Raw genomic sequence first — 22059 nt, forward strand, 5'->3', positions numbered from 1 at the left:
TTCATGCCTAAAAATGGTCACTTTTGCCGTTTAACTTGGAGGTAGTAATTTTTGAATGGGGATTTGGAATAGTTTCAATTCCATTTCCTTCAAGTACATATTCTGGCTACTACAAATTCTGTATCACGTAAGGCTTAGTAGTGTCGTGTACCTTGGCTAATAGGCTATACGTTACATTCCTGAAAAAGTTCAGTTTTGCCGTTTAACTTGGAGATAATAATTTTTGAATGGGGATTTGGAATAGAGTCAATTCCATTTCCTTCATGTACATTTTCTGGTTTCTACAAATTCGGTATCACGTAAGGCTTAGTAGTGTCGTGTATCTTGGCTAATAGGCTATATGTAGCATGCCTGAAAATATTCATTTTTGCCGTTTGACTTGGAGATAATAATTTTTGAATGGGGATTTGGAATAGCTTTAATTCCATTTCTTTTAAGTACATTTTCTGGCTACTACAAATTCGGTATCACATCAGGCTTAGTATTGTATTGTAGCTTAGCTAATCAGTTAGAGGTTTCATTCCTAAAAAAGTTCACTTTTGCCGTTTAACGTAGAGATAATAATTTTTGAATGGGGATTTGGAATAGTTTCAATTCCATTTCCTTCAAGTACATATTCTGGCTACTACAAATTCGGTATCACGTAAGGCTTAGTAGTGTCGTGTAGCTTGGCTAATAGGCTATATGTCACATGCCTGAAAAAATTCATTTTTGCCGTTTGACTTGGAGATAATAATTTTTGAATGGGGATTTGGAATAGTTTCAATTCCATTTCCTTCAAGTACATATTCTGGCTACTACAAATTCGGTATCACATCAGGCTTAGTAGTGTCGTGTATCTTGGCTAATAGGCTATACGTTACATTCCTGAAAAAGTTCAGTTTTGCCGTTTAACTTGGAGATAATAATTTTTGAATGGGGATTTGGAATATAGTCAATTCCATTTCCTTCATGTACATTTTCTGGCTACTACAAATTCGGTATCACGTAAGGCTTAGTAGTGTCGTGTATCTTGGCTAATAGGCTATATGTAGCATGCCTGAAAATATTCATTTTTGCCGTTTAACTTGGAGATAATAATTTTTGAATGGGGATTTGGAATAGAGTCAATTCCATTTCCTTCATGTACATTTTCTGGCTACTACAAATTCGGTATCACGTAAGGCTTAGTAGTGTCGTGTAGCTTGGCTCATAGGATATATGTTACATGCCTGAAAAAGTTCATTTTTGCCGTTTAACTTGGAGAAAATAATTTTTGAATGGGGATTTGGAATTGTTTCAATTCCATTTCCTTCATGCACATTTTCTGGCTACTACAAATTGGGTATCACATCAGAATTAGTAGTGTCATATAGCTTGGCTAATATGCTATATGCTTCATGCCTAAAAATGTTCACTTTTGCCGTTTAACTTGGAGGTAGTAATTTTTGAATGGGGATTTGGAATAGTTTCAATTCCATTTCCTTCAAGTACATATTCTGGCTACTACAAATTCGGTATCACGTAAGGCTTAGTAGTGTCGTGTAGCATGGCTAATAGGCTATACGTTACATTCCTGAAAAAGTTCAGTTTTGCCGTTTAACTTGGAGATAATAATTTTTGAATGGGGATTTGGAATAGAGTCAATTCCATTTCCTTCATGTACATTTTCTAGCTACTACAAATTCGGTATCACGTAAGGCTTAGTAGTGTCGTGTACCTTGGCTAATAGGCTATATGTCACATGCCTGAAAATATTCATTTTTGCCGTTTGACTTGGAGATAATAATTTTTGAATGGGGATTTGGAATAGCTTTAATGCCATTTCTTTTAAGTACTTTTTCTGGCTACTACAAATTCGGTATCACATCAGGCTTAGTATTATATTGTAGCTTAGCTAATAGGCTAGAGGTTTCATTACTAAAAAAGTTCACTTTTGCCGTTTGACTTGGAGATAATGATTTTTGAATGGGGATTTGGAATTGTTTCAATTCCATTTCCTTCATGCACATTTTCTGGCTACTACAAATTGGGTATCACATCAGTCTTAGTAGTGTCATATAGCTTGGCTAATATGCTATATGGTTCATGCCTAAAAATGGTCACTTTTGCCGTTTAACTTGGAGGTAGTAATTTTTGAATGGGGATTTGGAATAGTTTCAATTCCATTTCCTTCAAGTACATATTCTGGCTACTACAAATTCTGTATCACGTAAGGCTTAGTAGTGTCGTGTACCTTGGCTAATAGGCTATACGTTACATTCCTGAAAAAGTTCAGTTTTGCCGTTTAACTTGGAGATAATAATTTTTGAATGGGGATTTGGAATAGAGTCAATTCCATTTCCTTCATGTACATTTTCTGGTTTCTACAAATTCGGTATCACGTAAGGCTTAGTAGTGTCGTGTATCTTGGCTAATAGGCTATATGTAGCATGCCTGAAAATATTCATTTTTGCCGTTTGACTTGGAGATAATAATTTTTGAATGGGGATTTGGAATAGCTTTAATTCCATTTCTTTTAAGTACATTTTCTGGCTACTACAAATTCGGTATCACATCAGGCTTAGTATTGTATTGTAGCTTAGCTAATAAGTTAGAGGTTTCATTCCTAAAAAGTTCACTTTTGCCGTTTAACGTAGAGATAATAATTTTTGAATGGGGATTTGGAATAGTTTCAATTCCATTTCCTTCAAGTACATATTCTGGCTACTACAAATTCGGTATCACGTAAGGCTTAGTAGTGTCGTGTAGCTTGGCTAATAGGCTATATGTCACATGCCTGAAAAAATTCATTTTTGCCGTTTGACTTGGAGATAATAATTTTTGAATGGGGATTTGGAATAGTTTCAATTCCATTTCCTTCAAGTACATATTCTGGCTACTACAAATTCGGTATCACATCAGGCTTAGTAGTGTCGTGTATCTTGGCTAATAGGCTATACGTTACATTCCTGAAAAAGTTCAGTTTTGCCGTTTAACTTGGAGATAATAATTTTTGAATGGGGATTTGGAATATAGTCAATTCCATTTCCTTCATGTACATTTTCTGGCTACTACAAATTCGGTATCACGTAAGGCTTAGTAGTGTCGTGTATCTTGGCTAATAGGCTATATGTAGCATGCCTGAAAATATTCATTTTTGCCGTTTAACTTGGAGATAATAATTTTTGAATGGGGATTTGGAATAGAGTCAATTCCATTTCCTTCATGTACATTTTCTGGCTACTACAAATTCGGTATCACGTAAGGCTTAGTAGTGTCGTGTATCTTGGCTAATAGGCTATATGTCGCATGCCTGAAAATATTCATTTTTGCCGTTTGACTTGGAGATAATAATTTTTGAATGGGGATTTGGAATAGCTTTAATTCCATTTCTTTTAAGTACATTTTCTGGCTACTACAAATTCGGTATCACATCAGGCTTAGTATTGTATTGTAGCTTAGCTAATAGGCTAGAGGTTTCATTCCTAAAAAAGTTCACTTTTGCCGTTTAACTTAGAGATAATAATTTTTGAATGGGGATTTGGAATAGTTTCAATTCCATTTCCTTCAAGTACATATTCTGGCTACTACAAATTCGGTATCACGTAAGGCTTAGTAGTGTCGTGTAGCTTGGCTAATAAGCTATATGTCACATGCCTGAAAAAATTCATTTTTGCCGTTTGACTTGGAGATAATAATTTTTGAATGGGGATTTGGAATCGTTTCAATTTCATTTCCTTCAAGTACATTTTCTGGCTACTACAAATTCGGTATCACATCAGGCTTAGTATTGTATTGTAGCTTAGCTAATAGGCTAGAGGTTTCATTCCTAAAATAGTTCACTTTTGCCGTTTAACTTGGAGGTAGTAATTTTTGAATGGGGATTTGGAATAGCTTCAATTCCATTTCCTTCATGTACATTTTATGGCTACTACAAATTCGGTATCACAACGGGCTTAGTAGTGTCGTATAGCTTGGCTAATAAGCTATATGTTTCTTGCCTGAAAAAGTTCAGTTTTTCCGTTTAACTTGGAGATAATAATTTTTGAATGGGGATTTGGAATCGTTTCAATTTCATTTACTTCATGTACATTTTCTGGCTACTACAAATTCGGAATCACAATAGACTTAGCAGTGTCGTATAGCTTGGCTAATAGGCTATATGTTTCATGCCTAAAAAAGTTCACTTTTGCCGTTTATCTTGGAGATAATAATTTTTGAATGGCGATTTGGAATGGTTTCAATTCCATGTTTTTCATGTACATTTTGTGGCTACTACAAATTCGTTATCACAACTTTGTACTATAAGTTTTATTAAGCTTCTAACTGGCTATTTAAATCTGTTTTTAGTACAGCTGTACATTGTTTACTTTGAACGCAATCACTTAGCAGCCGAATTCATTCCAAATGGGGATTTGGAATAGTTTCAATTCCATTTTCATTCATGTACATTTTCTGGCTACTACAAATTCAGTATCACATCAGGTTTAGTAGTGTCGTGTAGCTTGGCTAATAGGCTATATGACTAATGCCTGAAAAAGTTCATTTTTGCCGTTTGAATTGGAGATAATAATTTTTGAATGGGGATTAGGAATTGTTTCAATTCCATTTCCTTCATGTACATTTTCTGGCTACTACAAATTCGGTATCACGTAAGGCTTAGTAATGTCGTGTAGCTTGGCTAATAGGCTATATGTCACATGCCTGAAAAAGTTCATTTTTGCCGTTTGACTTGGAGATAATGATTTTTAAATGGGGATTTGGAATAGTTTCAATTCCATTTCCTTCAAGTACATTTTCTGGCTACTACAAATTGGGTATCACGTAAGGCTTAGCAGTGTCGTGTAGCTTGGCTCATAGGCTATATGTTACATGCCTGTAAAAGTTCATTTTTGCCGTTTAACTTGGAGAAAATAATTTTTGAATGGGGATTTGGAATTGTTTCAATTCCATTTCCTTCATGCACATTTTCTGGCTACTACAAATTGGGTATCACATCTGACTTAGTAGTATCATATAGCTTGGCTAATATGCTATATGTTTCATTCCTAAAAATGTTCACTTTTGCCGTTTAACTTGGAGGTAGTAATTTTTGAATGGGGATTTGGAATAGTTTCAATTGCATTTCCTTCAAGTACATTTTCTGGCTACTACAAATTAGGTATCACGTAAGGCTTAGTAGTGTCGTGCATCTTGGCTAATAGGCTATACGTTACATTCCTGAAAAAGTTCAGTTTTGCCGTTTAACTTGGAGATAATAATTTTTGAATGGGGATTTGGAATAGAGTCAATTCCATTTCCTTCATGTACATTTTCTGGCTACTACAAATTCGGTATCACGTAAGGCTTAGTAGTGTCGTGTATCTTGGCTAATAGGCTATATGTCACATGCCTGAAAATATTCATTTTTGCCGTTTGACTTGGAGATAATAATTTTTGAATGGGGATTTGGAATAGCTTTAATGCCATTTCTTTTAAGTACTTTTTCTGGCTACTACAAATTCGGTATCACATCAGGCTTAGTATTATATTGTAGCTTAGCTAATAGGCTAGAGGTTTCATTACTAAAAAAGTTCACTTTTGCCGTTTGACTTGGAGATAATGATTTTTGAATGGGGATTTGGAATTGTTTCAATTCCATTTCCTTCATGCACATTTTCTGGCTACTACAAATTGGGTATCACATCAGACTTAGTAGTATCATATAGCTTGGCTAATATGCTATATGTTTCATTCCTAAAAATGTTCACTTTTGCCGTTTAACTTGGAGGTAGTAATTTTTGAATGGGGATTTGGAATAGTTTCAATTGCATTTCCTTCAAGTACATATTCTGGCTACTACAAATTCTGTATCACGTAAGGCTTAGTAGTGTCGTGTACCTTGGCTAATAGGCTATACGTTACATTCCTGAAAAAGTTCAGTTTTGCCGTTTAACTTGGAGATAATAATTTTTGAATGGGGATTTGGAATAGAGTCAATTCCATTTCCTTCATGTACATTTTCTGGTTTCTACAAATTCGGTATCACGTAAGGCTTAGTAGTGTCGTGTATCTTGGCTAATAGGCTATATGTAGCATGCCTGAAAATATTCATTTTTGCCGTTTGACTTGGAGATAATAATTTTTGAATGGGGATTTGGAATAGCTTTAATTCCATTTCTTTTAAGTACATTTTCTGGCTACTACAAATTCGGTATCACATCAGGCTTAGTATTGTGTTGTAGCTTAGCTAATAAGTTAGAGGTTTCATTCCTAAAAAAGTTCACTTTTGCCGTTTAACGTAGAGATAATAATTTTTGAATGGGGATTTGGAATAGTTTCAATTCCATTTCCTTCAAGTACATATTCTGGCTACTACAAATTCGGTTTCACGTAAGGCTTAGTAGTGTCGTGTAGCTTGGCTAATAGGCTATATGTCACATGCCTGAAAAAATTCATTTTTGCCGTTTGACTTGGAGATAATAATTTTTGAATGGGGATTTGGAATAGTTTCAATTCCATTTCCTTCAAGTACATATTCTGGCTACTACAAATTCGGTATCACATCAGGCTTAGTAGTGTCGTGTATCTTGGCTAATAGGCTATACGTTACATTCCTGAAAAAGTTCAGTTTTGCCGTTTAACTTTGTTAGATATTTAGCTAAATAATAAATCCCCATGTTCAGGCAACTACACGCATTGGACACATAAACAAATAATGCAGTACTTGCCTTGCTATCCGATTGTTCCTTGCAACCTTGGTTCTAGACGCCGCCGGTTCCAGAACCTCAAGTCCGAGGCCCCACTCCTTAAGTACACTGACGTCCAAGTTCCACTTGCTTCCTTCACTTAATTAAATAACATAAAGCGACACACAACTGTTGTTTAGCACATTTACATATTAATTCCTATTTTTATGTGAGAAGCGAACGAGAAAACGTGCCGGCAGCCATTTGTTTTTAGACGCGACTAGTTTCCGTATCTTGCCGCGGAGACAAACAACCGGTCTGTGGCGTGACGGTCGCGCGGTCGGACGTACGGCGTTTTCCCGCGTCATTTGAAATATGTGGCCAATGATCGTGTTTTATTATGCCTGAACATACACTCCCCCCCCGAACCAAGTGAAGCTTGGTTGATCATCATTATATTAATCATCAAGTGGAAGTCTAGCTAATTTTGAAACGGGCCTCACGAGAGTTCCATTTTGAGTACGAAGTTCTACAACTCTTATTACGCTATCGTTTCCCGGTAATAATTTAATTATTCGTCCGCGTCTCCATTGTAAGGGAGGATAGTTATCTTCTTTAATAAGAACTAAGTCGCCGATTTTAACTGGATCTGTTGGATCTGTCCATTTATGCCTTAACTGAAGGGTATGAAGATACTCACTACGCCAACGTGACCAGAAATGTTGTGAAAGGCGTTGTAACAACTGAAAACGATTAAGTCGACCGATATTTGTCTCCTCAAAATCATACTCAGGCAGGGCCGTCAAAGGCTCGGTTATTAAAAAGTGTCCAGGAGTCAAAACATCAAAATCATTTGGATCCGAACTTAGGGGTGTCAAGGGTCTGGAATTCATTACAGCTTCGGCACGACTGAAAAAGGTACTAAGCTGTTCGAAAGTCAGCTTTTGTTCACCAAGAACTCTGCGCATTAATGTTTTAGCGGTTTTAACAGCCGATTCAAATAAGCCTCCCATATTTGGACTGCTTGGAGGATTGAACAACCATGTTATCTCAGTTTTAGAAAGTTCTCGACTAATCTCTGCATTATGATTACGTAGATACACATAAACGTCCTTTAAATATTTATCAGTGCCAGTGTAATTTGTACCACAATCTGATCTGACAAGAGATGGTATACCACGTCTTGATACAAAGCGTGTAAAAGCGTCCACAAAAGCCTCTACGGAAAGTCCAGAAACGACCTCGAGGTGTACTGCTTTTGTAACTAAGCAAACAAATATGCACAGATAACATTTTTCTACTCGTGCATTTCTTAAAGTGCTGGTTTTAATGTTAAAGGGTCCAGCAAAGTCCGTACCTACACTTTGAAATGGACGTGAAGGTCTAACGCGATCTGGTGGTAAATCAGCCATGAACGGTTGTGTAAACCGAGGACGAGCCCGGAAACACTGAACGCATTTAAACGTCACACTTCGGGTTATCCGTCTGGCTGCTAAGATCCAGTACTTACGTGATAATATTGATTCGAGCGAATTAGCTCCAACATGACAAAATGATACGTGATAGTCTTCCACTAAGCGTTTAACAAACGAGCCCTTCCCCGGGAGCAAGATTGGGTGTTTGGCTTCAAATGGCAAAGACGAATGTTGGAGGCGACCACCGACTCTGATAACACCGAAATCGTCAAAAAAAAGATTTAACTTTTTTAAGGATGACTTTATCCTGGTTTTCATATTAAGTGATTTTATTTCATTGCTAAAAGTTTCTTCTTGAACCACAATAATAAGTTTTCTTATAGCGTTTCTGCGTTCGTTAACAGTAAGATACGACTTCGAAATTCGCGTATTAGGATTGCGAGCATTATGTATAAATCGCAGTATAAATCCGGTAACATTTACAAGTTTTTTAAAAGAACTATATCGCTCAATAATATCGTATTTATCGTCTATAACCGATGCAACATTTGCGACGTATTTAGATTTTAAGCCAGGAAGCAATACTTCAGGAAACTCTGGTCCTTTACTTGGCCAAGTACTGGGTTTACCGGTTAACCATGCCGGGTTCCACCACAAAGAGTGATTCAACAAAGTAGCAGCAGATGTACCACGTGATGCTACGTCTGCACAATTCTGATCAGTTGGTACATGCCTCCAGACAATTTTCACTTCAGATGTTATGATTTTTGATACTCTATTGCCTTCGTAAACTAACAATTTGTGAGGCTGTGTTCGTATCCAGGAAAGAACAATGGTGCTGTCACACCAGCCAATAACTTCATTAATCTCAATGGACAGTTCACTGACTAGAGTATTGTAAACATGATTTATAAGGTTTGTCAAAAGCAAAGCTCCGTTCAATTCAGCCTGAGGAATAGTCATCCGTTTCTTAAGCGGAGAAATTCGCGATTTTGCTAATAATAACCTGATACAAACTTCACCGTTTCCATTAACTGTGCGTAAGTATACTACAGCACCGTAGCCTACAGCAGACCCGTCACTGAATCCATGCAGTGAGTAGGTATTATTTTTACTATCCGGTAGTTTTAAACATCGAGGTATTGAAAGGTTCGTTAAATTAGGCAGATCCGAAAGAATCTCACGCCATTTTTTTACAAGATTTTCAGGGGCGGGAGAATCCCAATCAACGGTTTTATTGTCTTCTCTGTTACTGAGTAGCTCTTGCAATAACAATTTAGCTCGAAATATCACTGGACTAATCCACCCGAGTGGATCGAATAATTTTGCAGTAGATGATAATATAGCACGTCGAGTTACTTGCTGATTTTCGTCGGGAAGATTAACCTTGTAAGTGAAACAATCGGTTCTCGGATCCCACTGTACACCTAAAACCTTAATACAACCGTATTGATCATCTTTATCAAAGTTGTTGGACATCTCACAGTGATCTCGAGGAAAGTCCTTTATCAACCCTATGTCATTTGCTGCCCATTTACGTAATTCGTAGCCTGCAGTGCTCATTAAGGCAATGAGTTCGTCACGCACGCTTAAAGCTTCCTCTAACGAATCGCCTCCCCCGTTCAAGTCGTCTACAAAACTATTGTTACGCAAAATTTTAGCCGCTCGTGGAAAATCTGCTTCCCCGTCATTCGCTAATTGTTGCAAGCAGCGATTAGAAACGTATGGACTTGACTTTAAGCCATACGTATTAGTAGTAAGCTCGTACACGGTCAAGGGCAATGAACTACTTTCTCTCCATAATATTAGTTGATATTTACGATCATCGGGATGAATCCATGTTTGTCTAAACATCATTTTTACGTCCGCGGTGAACACGAATTGATGATATCTAAAATTCATAATTATGTCAACTATATCGTTCTGCAATTTTTCACCGGCGTATAAACAATCATTTACAGAAACACCATTCGATGTTTTTCCACTTCCATCAAATACAACCCGTATCTTTGACTTGTCACCAGATTTAAAAACTCCGTGGTGGGCTAAAAAATAGTGTTCATTTGTGTAATCACAAAAGTCAGATTTCTTCATATGCCCCAATTTTATGTATTCCCTCATAAATTCTACATATTTGTCACGGAATTCAGGTTGTACTTTAAAACGACGTTCTAAAGCTAGAAATCTCCGGTAAGCCATTTGTCTAGAATCGCCTAATCGAGAATGTGAAGGTATAAGTGGCAGACGTACAGTGTATTTTCCATCTGACCCCCGATTTGTCGTCTCAATAAATAATTTTTCACATTCAATATCCAAAGGATCCTTAAGTTTAGCCATAGGCGGTTCTTCTGAAGACCAAAATCTTTCAACTGCTTCTACAAGTGCATTTCCCGAAAATAAAATGTAATTAACATCCGCATTATTATCCAAAACCGTATTATGCTTATTAACCGATTTTAAACCGAATAAGACCGAACTGTCACTATGAGGCGATGACATGTTCACCGAGACTGAATCGAATAATGTCGAGTCATCATTAACCGAATCCGCACCGAGTAAAACCACATTTTCTTCAACTGAGTTTACCGAATTAACCGAAACCGAACCGAATGAAACCGAATTTTTATTAACTAGATTATGTGATACCAGGTTTTGAAGTGAAATATCACTATTAAATGGACCGAACACCGCATGACCAAATATTGTATTTAAAGCATATGGCCCACCGGGTCCTAAAATTACAATTTGCCCTGTTAAAATCTCGCCTAGAATGTCACATCCGATAATTATGTCTATCTTTGATAGACGTAATAAATCCGTATCTGAAATCGGAATCTTATTGATGGATTGTATTATATTCGCTAACCTGCACACATAGGCTGTAGGAATTTTCATAATAACGGCCGTGCAAGATAGAACCTTATTATCATTACCTTTAGGCTTCAAATTCAATAATACCATTTGATCATTAAGCCTACCTTCTCCACCAACACCGTAAACACAAGTTTGACAGTTATGTCGCTTTAATGACAGCAAATTACTAAATGCACTTCTAATTATCGTTAATTGCGAGCCTATATCTAACAAGGCACGTGTAGGTACAAAGTTACCGTAAGCAGTTTGTGCATAAACAATGACAGTAGGCAACAATATATTGTCCGGCAACTTAGGGATGGGAGAAGCGACATACCTGTCAGTTAATTGCTATGCTTGTCTATCCTGTCCAGTAGTGGGCGGCGCGAAGAAATGAGAATCATTATTCTCGCGTAAATCTTGCACCGCAGGCGGCGGCGGCGGCGCCGTCAAACGGTTGTCATCAGAGTCAAATCGGCACGAGTACTCACGACTCGTCTCAAGTCGCCCATAAGCCGAGTGTGGGGTATTATTCTCAAATCGGTTAACCAACCGATTGTCGAAATTTTCGTAATCATCATTACAATCAGAAATACGTTCACCATTAGAATCAAATACGCCTACGGATACGTGACGCGTATTTTTATTTATTTTGATATTTTTGTTTGACCTGTCATTTTGAGTCAAACAAATCAATTTATGGTGACCAGCGTTACCGCAAAAGGAGCATGCAACATTACGTGTACACGAAACCGCCGAATGTCCACCGAAACATCTAAAACAATAGCCCTTTGTCTTAACCCAAGTACGCCGTTCATCGGGAGTTGAGCCCAGAAATTTAAAACAGTCGAATACCTTGTGATTCGCATTACTACAGAATAGGCACCCGACGGCTGGTTTACGTTGTTCAAAGGTATTTAGTTTTCGAGCCCGTTCATCTGGTTTTGTTATATCAGAATTATAACCGGTGGCAGTGTCAATGAAATGACACTCATTTTCAATAAATGTTAAAAATGTTTTAAACTCTGGTAATCCATTATTTAACTCACCGTGTTTTTGTTCAAATCTAGTTCTTAACTCTGTGGGTAACTTCCCAAGCATCATAAATAGAAGCATATAATCTTCAATGGATAACCCTAAATTTTTAAGGGCCCTAGTACATTCCAATAGTGGATTAAGTAATCCTACGCGAAGATTTCGCGTACTCGTCAAAACGGGCAAATTAATCAACCGTGCTAGATATCGGTCAATCATCATCCTTTTATTATCATATCTACTTTTCAAAATTTCCAATGCAGTATCTAATGACTCGTCCGTCATAGTCAAGTGTTGTATAAGAGTCCGGGGTTCGTCATAAACATGACTGAACAAATAATGATATTTTTGCGTCTTGGAAAGATCACTTCTAGACAATATTAGAGAGTTGAACAAACTAATGAATCCGAACCATTCAAATGGTTCGCCGTGATAATTTTGAAGGTCAATGTTAGGCAGACGGCCATGGACTGAACTTTCCGTCGTCATGTGTGAACCATCAGAGTTGGGTAATTTTACAGAGTAAGCTTCAAGTTCATTGTATGAGATATTAGCCTTCTTGAATTGCTCGTCATACACCAACACGCGTTCCTTGTCTTTTTCATCGTCTAATTTCGTCAACAAATTTTCATACGCCTCCGATAAAATTTTATAATGATCTTCGAGTTTACGAATACGAGCCGATAATACCCCTGATGAGTAATCCTTTGATTTAATCATAGCGGCCGTGTCCGTAAACCACTCGTATTCAATTTTAAATTTTACTTCGTAAAATTTGAGCGCCATTTTGAAAAATAAAACCTTACACAACACAACAAGTACGCCGCAATAGTAATATCTACAACACTTATGAAATAATTGCCGCGAAAGATATGTATCGTAACAATTAAACAATAACTATATTTTCCCTACTAAGAACGAAATCAACCGCCGTAATATTTAGGAACAAAATCTTAAACCGAAACGTTTACGCATTTTCGCCGCCGTATTCTAAGACGCGTAAAACTAACCTACCTAGGTATCATATCCCGAGCTCGAAGGACCATAATTATGTTAGATATTTAGCTAAATAATAAATCCCCATGTTCAGGCAACTACACGCATTGGACACATAAACAAATAATGCAGTACTTGCCTTGCTATCCGATTGTTCCTTGCAACCTTGGTTCTAGACGCCGCCGGTTCCAGAACCTCAAGTCCGAGGCCCCACTCCTTAAGTACACTGACGTCCAAGTTCCACTTGCTTCCTTCACTTAATTAAATAACATAAAGCGACACACAACTGTTGTTTAGCACATTTACATATTAATTCCTATTTTTATGTGAGAAGCGAACGAGAAAACGTGCCGGCAGCCATTTGTTTTTAGACGCGACTAGTTTCCGTATCTTGCCGCGGAGACAAACAACCGGTCTGTGGCGTGACGGTCGCGCGGTCGGACGTACGGCGTTTTCCCGCGTCATTTGAAATATGTGGCCAATGATCGTGTTTTATTATGCCTGAACAAACTTGGAGATAATAATTTTTGAATGGGGATTTGGAATAGAGTCAATTCCATTTCCTTCATGTACATTTTCTGGCTACTACAAATTCGGTATCACGTAAGGCTTAGTAGTGTCGTGTATCTTGGCTAATAGGCTATACGTTACATTCCTGAAAAAGTTCAGTTTTGCCGTTTAACTTGGAGATAATAATTTTTGAATGGGGATTTGGAATAGAGTCAATTCCATTTCCTTCATGTACATTTTCTGGCTACTACAAATTCGGTATCACGTAAGGCTTAGTAGTGTCGTGTATCTTGGCTAATAGGCTATATGTCGCATGCCTGAAAATATTCATTTTTGCCGTTTGACTTGGAGATAATAATTTTTGAATGGGGATTTGGAATAGCTTTAATTCCATTTCTTTTAAGTACATTTTCTGGCTACTACAAATTCGGTATCACATCAGGCTTAGTATTGTATTGTAGCTTAGCTAATAGGCTAGAGGTTTCATTCCTAAAAAGTTCACTTTTGCCGTTTAACTTAGAGATAATAATTTTTGAATGGGGATTTGGAATAGTTTCAATTCCATTTCCTTCAAGTACATATTCTGGCTACTACAAATTCGGTATCACGTAAGGCTTAGTAGTGTCGTGTAGCTTGGCTAATAAGCTATATGTCACATGCCTGAAAAAATTCATTTTTGCCGTTTGACTTGGAGATAATAATTTTTGAATGGGGATTTGGAATCGTTTCAATTTCATTTCCTTCAAGTACATTTTCTGGCTACTACAAATTCGGTATCACATCAGGCTTAGTATTGTATTGTAGCTTAGCTAATAGGCTAGAGGTTTCATTCCTAAAATAGTTCACTTTTGCCGTTTAACTTGGAGGTAGTAATTTTTGAATGGGGATTTGGAATAGCTTCAATTCCATTTCCTTCATGTACATTTTATGGCTACTACAAATTCGGTATCACAACGGGCTTAGTAGTGTCGTATAGCTTGGCTAATAAGCTATATGTTTCTTGCCTGAAAAAGTTCAGTTTTTCCGTTTAACTTGGAATAATCGATGGAATCAGGCGTTACTTTGCGGAAATCCATGTTAATCGTAAACTAGAACTTTCCTTTGCTAATCCGCGAATAGATAACGTGCAAGTCAATCAGTGCTAACCTGTTATAATTACTTGCGTATTTTTTACATGCAATTAATTTTCCCACCCTCCCACCGCAAAAATAAAAATAAATACGCAAATAAATATAACAACCCACCACCAAAAATACAAAACTCGACACGTGTTTCGCCTCTCTACGAGGCACAATACAATACAATACGAGGTACAATAGGGGGTTAATCCTTAATGAGCAGTTGAATGTTGCGTCATCGCCGTTATTACGAATTTTTCCATCTAACTTGCTTGGTAGGGGGGGTGGACAAAGTATAAATATGGCCGACCATTCTGGGGACGATCAGTCAGTTGCGGGACTTCGGACCGTCAACATCAGCTCCTGAGGATGCCTCGTAGAGAGGCGAAACACGTGTCGAGTTTTGTATTTTTGGTGGTGGGTTGTTATATTTATTTGCGTATTTATTTTTATTTTTGCGGTGGGAGGGTGGGAAAATTAATTGCATGTAAAAAATACGCAAGTAATTATAACAGGTTAGCACTGATTGACTTGCACGTTATCTATTCGCGGATTAGCAAAGGAAAGTTCTAGTTTACGTTTAACTTGGAGATAATAATTTTTGAATGGGGATTTGGAATCGTTTCAATTTCATTTACTTCATGTACATTTTCTGGCTACTACAAATTCGGAATCACAATAGACTTAGCAGTGTCGTATAGCTTGGCTAATAGGCTATATGTTTCATGCCTAAAAAAGTTCACTTTTGCCGTTTATCTTGGAGATAATAATTTTTGAATGGCGATTTGGAATGGTTTCAATTCCATGTTTTTCATGTACATTTTGTGGCTACTACAAATTCGTTATCACAACTTTATACTATAAGTTTTATTAAGCTTCTAACTGGCTATTTAAATCTGTTTTTAGTACAGCTGTACATTGTTTACTTTGAACGCAATCACTTAGCAGCCGAATTCATTCCAAATGGGGATTTGGAATAGTTTCAATTCCATTTCCTTCATGCACATTTTCTGGCTACTACAAATTGGGTATCACATCAGACTTAGTAGTATCATATAGCTTGGCTAATATGCTATATGTTTCATTCCTAAAAATGTTCACTTTTGCCGTTTAACTTGGAGGTAGTAATTTTTGAATGGGGATTTGGAATAGTTTCAATTGCATTTCCTTCAAGTACATTTTCTGGCTACTACAAATTAGGTATCACGTAAGGCTTAGTAGTGTCGTGCATCTTGGCTAAAAGGCTATACGTTACATTCCTGAAAAAGTTCAGTTTTGCCGTTTAACTTGGAGATAATAATTTTTGAATGGGGATTTGGAATAGAGTCAATTCCATTTCCTTCATGTACATTTTCTGGCTACTACAAATTCGTTATCAACTAAGGCTTAATAGTGTAATGTAGCTTGGCTCATAGGCTATATATTACGTGCCTAAAAACGTTCACTTTTGCCGTTTAACTTGGACATAATAATTTTTGAATGGGGATTTGGAATAGCTTCAATTCCATTTCCTTCAAGTACATTTTCTGGCTACTACAAATTCGGTATCACATCAGGCTTAGCATTGTATTGTAGCTTAGCTAATAGGCTAGAGGTTTCATTCCTAAAATAGTTCACTTTTGCCGTTTAACTTGGAGGTAGTAATTTTTGAATGGGGATTTGGAATAGCTTCAATTCCATTTCCTTCATGTACATTTTATGGCTACTACAAATTCGGTATCACAACGGGCTTAGTAGTATCGTATAGCTTGGCTAATAGGCTATATGTTTCATGCCTGAAAAAGTTCAGTTTTGCCGTTTAACTTCGAGATAATAATTTTTGAATGGGGATTTGGAATCGTTTCAATTTCATTTCCTTCATGTACATTTTCTGACTACTACAAATTCGGTATCACAATAGGCTTAGCAGGGTCGTATAGCTTGGCTAATAAGCTATATGTTTCATGCCTAAAAAAGTTCACTTTTGCCGTTTAGCTTGGAGATAATAATTTTTTAATGGCGATTTGGAATGGTTTCAATTCCATGTTTTTCATGTACATTTTGTGGCTACTACAAATTCGTTATCACAACTTTATACTATAAGTTTTATTAAGCATCTAACTGGCTATTTAAATCTGTTTTTAGTACAGCTGTACCTTGTTTACTTTGAACGCAATCACTTAGCAGCCGAATTCATTCCAAATAGGGATTTGGAATAGTTTCAATTCCATTTTTTCATGTACATTTTCTGGCTACTACAAATTCAGTATCACGTCAAGTTTAGTAGTGTCGTGTAGCTTGGCTAATAGGCTATATGACTAATGCCTGAAAACGTTCATTTTTGCCGTTTGACTTGGAGATAATAGTTTTTGAATGGGGATTAGGAATTGTTTCAATTCCATTTCCTCCATGTACATTTTCTGGCTACTACAAATTCGGTATCACGTAAGGCTTAGTAGTGTCGTGTAGCTTGGCTAGTAGGCTGTATGTTACATGCCTAAAAAAGTTTATTTTTGCCGTGTGACCTGGCGATAAGAATTTTTGAATGGGGATTAGGAATTGTTTCAATTCCATTTCCTTCATGTATATTTTCTGGCTACTACAAATTCGGTATCACGTAAGGCTTAGTAGTCTCCTGTAGCTTGGCTAATAGGCTATATGTCACATGCCTGAAAAAATTCACTTTTGCCGTTTGACTTGGAGATAATGATTTTTGAATGGGGATTTGGAATAGTTTCAATTCCATTTCCTTCAAGTACATTTTCTGGCTACTACAAATTAGGTATCACATCAGAATTAGTAGTGTCATATAGCTTGGCTAATATGCTATATGTTTCATGCCTAAAAATGTTCACTTTTGTCGTTTAACTTGGAGGTAGTAATTTTTGAATGGGGATTTGGAATAGTTTCAATTCCATTTCCTTCAAGTACATATTCTGGCTACTACAAATTCGGTATCACGTAAGACTTAGTAGTGTCGTGTAGCATGGCTAATAGGCTATACGTTACATTTCTGAAAAAGTTCAGTTTTGCCGTTTAACTTGGAGATAATAATTTTTGAATGGGGATTTGGAATAGAGTCAATTCCATTTCCTTCATGTACATTTTCTGGCTACTACAAATTCGGTATCACGTAAGGCTTAGTAGTGTCGTGTATCTTGGCTAATAGGCTATATGTCACATGCCTGAAAATATTCATTTTTGCCGTTTGACTTGGAGATAATAATTTTTGAATGGGGATTTGGAATAGCTTTAATGCCATTTCTTTTAAGTACTTTTTCTGGCTACTACAAATTCGGTATCACATCAGGCTTAGTATTATATTGTAGCTTAGCTAATAGGCTAGAGGTTTCATTACTAAAAAGTTCACTTTTGCCGTTTGACTTGGAGATAATGATTTTTGAATGGGGATTTGGAATTGTTTCAATTCCATTTCCTTCATGCACATTTTCTGGCTACTACAAATTGGGTATCACATCAGTCTTAGTAGTGTCATATAGCTTGGCTAATATGCTATATGGTTCATGCCTAAAACTGGTCACTTTTGCCGTTTAACTTGGAGGTAGTAATTTTTGAATGGGGATTTGGAATAGTTTCAATTCCATTTCCTTCAAGTACATATTCTGGCTACTACAAATTCTGTATCACGTAAGGCTTAGTAGTGTCGTGTAGCTTGGCTAATAGGCTATACGTTACATTCCTAAAAAAGTTCACTTTTGCCGTTTAACGTAGAGATAATAATTTTTGAATGGGGATTTGGAATAGTTTCAATTCCATTTCCTTCAAGTACATATTCTGGCTACTACAAATTCAGTATCACGTAAGGCTTAGTAGTGTCGTGTAGCTTGGCTAATAGGCTATATGTCACATGCCTGAAAAAATTCATTTTTGCCGTTTGACTTGGAGATAATAATTTTTGAATGGGGATTTGGAATAGTTTCAATTACATTTCCTTCAAGTACATATTCTGGCTACTACAAATTCGGTATCACGTAAGGCTTAGTAGTGTCGTGTATCTTGGCTAATAGGCTATACGTTACATTCCTGAAAAAGTTCAGTTTTGCCGTTTAACTTGGAGATAATAATTTTTGAATGGGGATTTGGAATAGAGTCAATTCCATTTCCTTCATGTACATTTTCTGGCTACTACAAATTCGGTATCACGTAAGGCTTAGTAGTGTCGTGTATCTTGGCTAATAGGCTATATGTCGCATGCCTGAAAACATTCATTTTTGCCGTTTGACTTGGAGATAATAATTTTTGAATGGGGATTTGGAATAGCTTTAATTCCATTTCTTTTAAGTACATTTTCTGGCTACTACAAATTCGGTATCACATCAGGCTTAGTATTGTATTGTAGCTTAGCTAATAGGCTAGAGGTTTCATTCCTAAAAAAGTTCACTTTTGCCGTTTAACTTAGAGATAATAATTTTTGAATGGGGATTAGGAATTGTTTCAATTCCATTTCCTTCAAGTACATATTCTGGCTACTACAAATTCGGTATCACGTAAGGCTTAGTAGTGTCGTGTAGCTTGGCTAATAAGCTATATGTCACGTGCCTGAAAAAATTCATTTTTGCCGTTTGACTTGGAGATAATAATTTTTGAATGGGGATTTGGAATCGTTTCAATTTCATTTCCTTCAAGTACATTTTCTGGCTACTACAAATTCGGTATCACATCAGGCTTAGTATTATATTGTAGCTTAGCTAATAGGCTAGAGGTTTCATTCCTAAAATAGTTCACTTTTGCCGTTTAACTTGGAGGTAGTAATTTTTGAATGGGGATTTGGAATAGCTTCAATTCCATTTCCTTCATGTACATTTTATGGCTACTACAAATTCGGTATCACAACGGGCTTAGTAGTGTCGTATAGCTTGGCTAATAAGCTATATGTTTCTTGCCTGAAAAAGTTCAGTTTTTCCGTTTAACTTGGAGATAATAATTTTTGAATGGGGATTTGGAATCGTTTCAATTTCATTTACTTCATGTACATTTTCTGGCTACTACAAAGTCGGAATCACAATAGACTTAGCAGTGTCGTATAGCTTGGCTAATAGGCTATATGTTTCATGCCTAAAAAAGTTCACTTTTGCCGTTTATCTTAGAGATAATAATTTTTGAATGGCGATTTGGAATGGTTTCAATTCCATGTTTTTCATGTACATTTTGTGGCTACTACAAATTCGTTATCACAACTTTATACTATAAGTTTTATTAAGCTTCTAACTGGCTATTTAAATCTGTTTTTAGTACAGCTGTACATTGTTTACTTTGAACGCAATCACTTAGCAGCCGAATTCATTCCAAATGGGGATTTGGAATAGTTTCAATTCCATTTTCTTTCATGTACATTTTCTGGCTACTACAAATTCAGTATCACGTCAGGTTTAGTAGTGTCGTGTAGCTTGGCTAATAGGCTATATGACTAATGCCTGAAAAAGTTCATTTTTGCCGTTTGAATTGGAGATAATAATTTTTGAATGGGGATTAGGAATTGTTTCAATTCCATTTCCTTCATGTACATTTTCTGGCTACTACAAATTCGGTATCACGTAAGGCTTAGTAGTGTCGTGTAGCTTGGCTAATAGGCTATATGTCACATGCCTGAAAAAGTTCATTTTTGCCGTTTGACTTGGAGATAATGATTTTTAAATGGGGATTTGGTATAGTTTCAATTCCATTTCCTTCAAGTACATTTTCTGGCTACTACAAATTGGGTATCACGTAAGGCTTAGTAGTGGCGTGTAGCTTGGCTCATAGGCTATATGTTACATGCCTGTAAAAGTTCATTTTTGCCGTTTAACTTGGAGAAAATAATTTTTGAATGGGGATTTGGAATTGTTTCAATTCCATTTCCTTCATGCACATTTTCTGGCTACTACAAATTGGGTATCACATCAGACTTAGTAGTATCATATAGCTTGGCTAATATGCTATATGTTTCATGCCTAAAAATGTTCACTTTTGCCGTTTAACTTGGAGGTAGTAATTTTTGAATGGGGATTTGGAATAGTTTCAATTGCATTTCCTTCAAGTACATTTTCTGGCTACTACAAATTAGGTATCACGTAAGGCTTAGTAGTGTCGTGTAGCTTGGCTAGTAGGCTATATGTCACATGCCTGAAAAAGTTCATTTTTGCCGTTTGACTTGGAGATAATAATTTTTGAATGGGGATTTGGAATAGCTTCAATTCCATTTCCTTCAAGTACATTTTCTGGCTACTACAAATTCGGTATCACGTAAGGCTTAGTAGTGTCGTGTAGCTTGGCTAATAGGCTATATGTTACATCGCTGAAAAAGTTCATTTTTCCCGTTTAACTTCGAGATAATAATTTCTGAATGGGGATTAAGAATTGTTTCAATTCCATTTCCTTCATGTACATTTTCTGTCTACTACAAATTCGGTATCACATCAGACTTAGTAGTGTCATATAGCTTTGCTAATATGCTATATGTTTCATGCCTAAAAATGTTCACTTTTGCCGTTTAACTAGGAGGTAGTAATTTTTGAATGGGGATTTGGAATAGTTTCAATTCCATTTCCTTCAAGTACATTTTCTGGCTACTACAAATTAGGTATCACGTAAGGCTTAGTAGTGTCGTGTAGCTTGGCTAGTAGGCTATATGTCACATGCCTGAAAAAGTTCATTTTTGCCGTTTAACTTAGAGATAATAATTTTTGAATGGGGATTTGGAATAGTTTCAAATCCATTTCCTTCAAGTACATATTCTGGCTACTACAAATTCGGTATCACGTAAGGCTTAGTAGTGTCGTGTAGCTTGGCTAATAGGCTATACGTTACATTCCTGAAAAAGTTCAGGTTTGCCGTTTAACTTGGAGATAATAATTTTTGAATGGGGATTTGGAATAGAGTCAATTCCATTTCCTTCAAGTACATATTCTGGCTACTACAAATTCGGTATCACGTAAGGCTTAGTAGTGTCGTGTATCTTGGCTAATAGGCTATATGTCGCATGCCTGAAAATATTCATTTTTGCCGTTTGACTTGGAGATAATAATTTTTGAATGGGGATTTGGAATAGCTTTAATTCCATTTCTTTTAAGTACATTTTCTGGCTACTACAAATTCGGTATCACATCAGGCTTAGTACTGTATTGTAGCTTAGCTAATAGGCTAGAGGTGTCATGCCTAAAAAAGCTCACTTTTGCCGTTTAAATAACTTGGAGGTAGTAATTTTTGAATGGGGATTTGGAATAGTTTCAATTCCATTTCCTTCATGTATATTTTCTGGCTACTACAAATTCGGTATCACGTAAGGCTTAGTAGTGTCGTGTAGCTTGGCTAATAGGCTATATGTTACATGCCTGAAATAGTTCATTTTTGCCGTCTGACTTGGAGATAATAATTTTTGAATGGGGATTTGGAATTGTTTCAATTCCATTTCCTACATGTACATTTTCTGGCTACTACAAATTCGGTATCACATCAGACTTAGTAGTGTCATATAGCTTGGCTAATATGCTATATGCTTCATGCCTTAAAATGTTCTCTTTTGCC

Source organism: Leguminivora glycinivorella, chromosome 6, assembly GCF_023078275.1.
Source record: "Leguminivora glycinivorella isolate SPB_JAAS2020 chromosome 6, LegGlyc_1.1, whole genome shotgun sequence".
In the NCBI taxonomy this organism is placed as follows: Eukaryota; Metazoa; Arthropoda; class Insecta; order Lepidoptera; family Tortricidae; genus Leguminivora; species Leguminivora glycinivorella.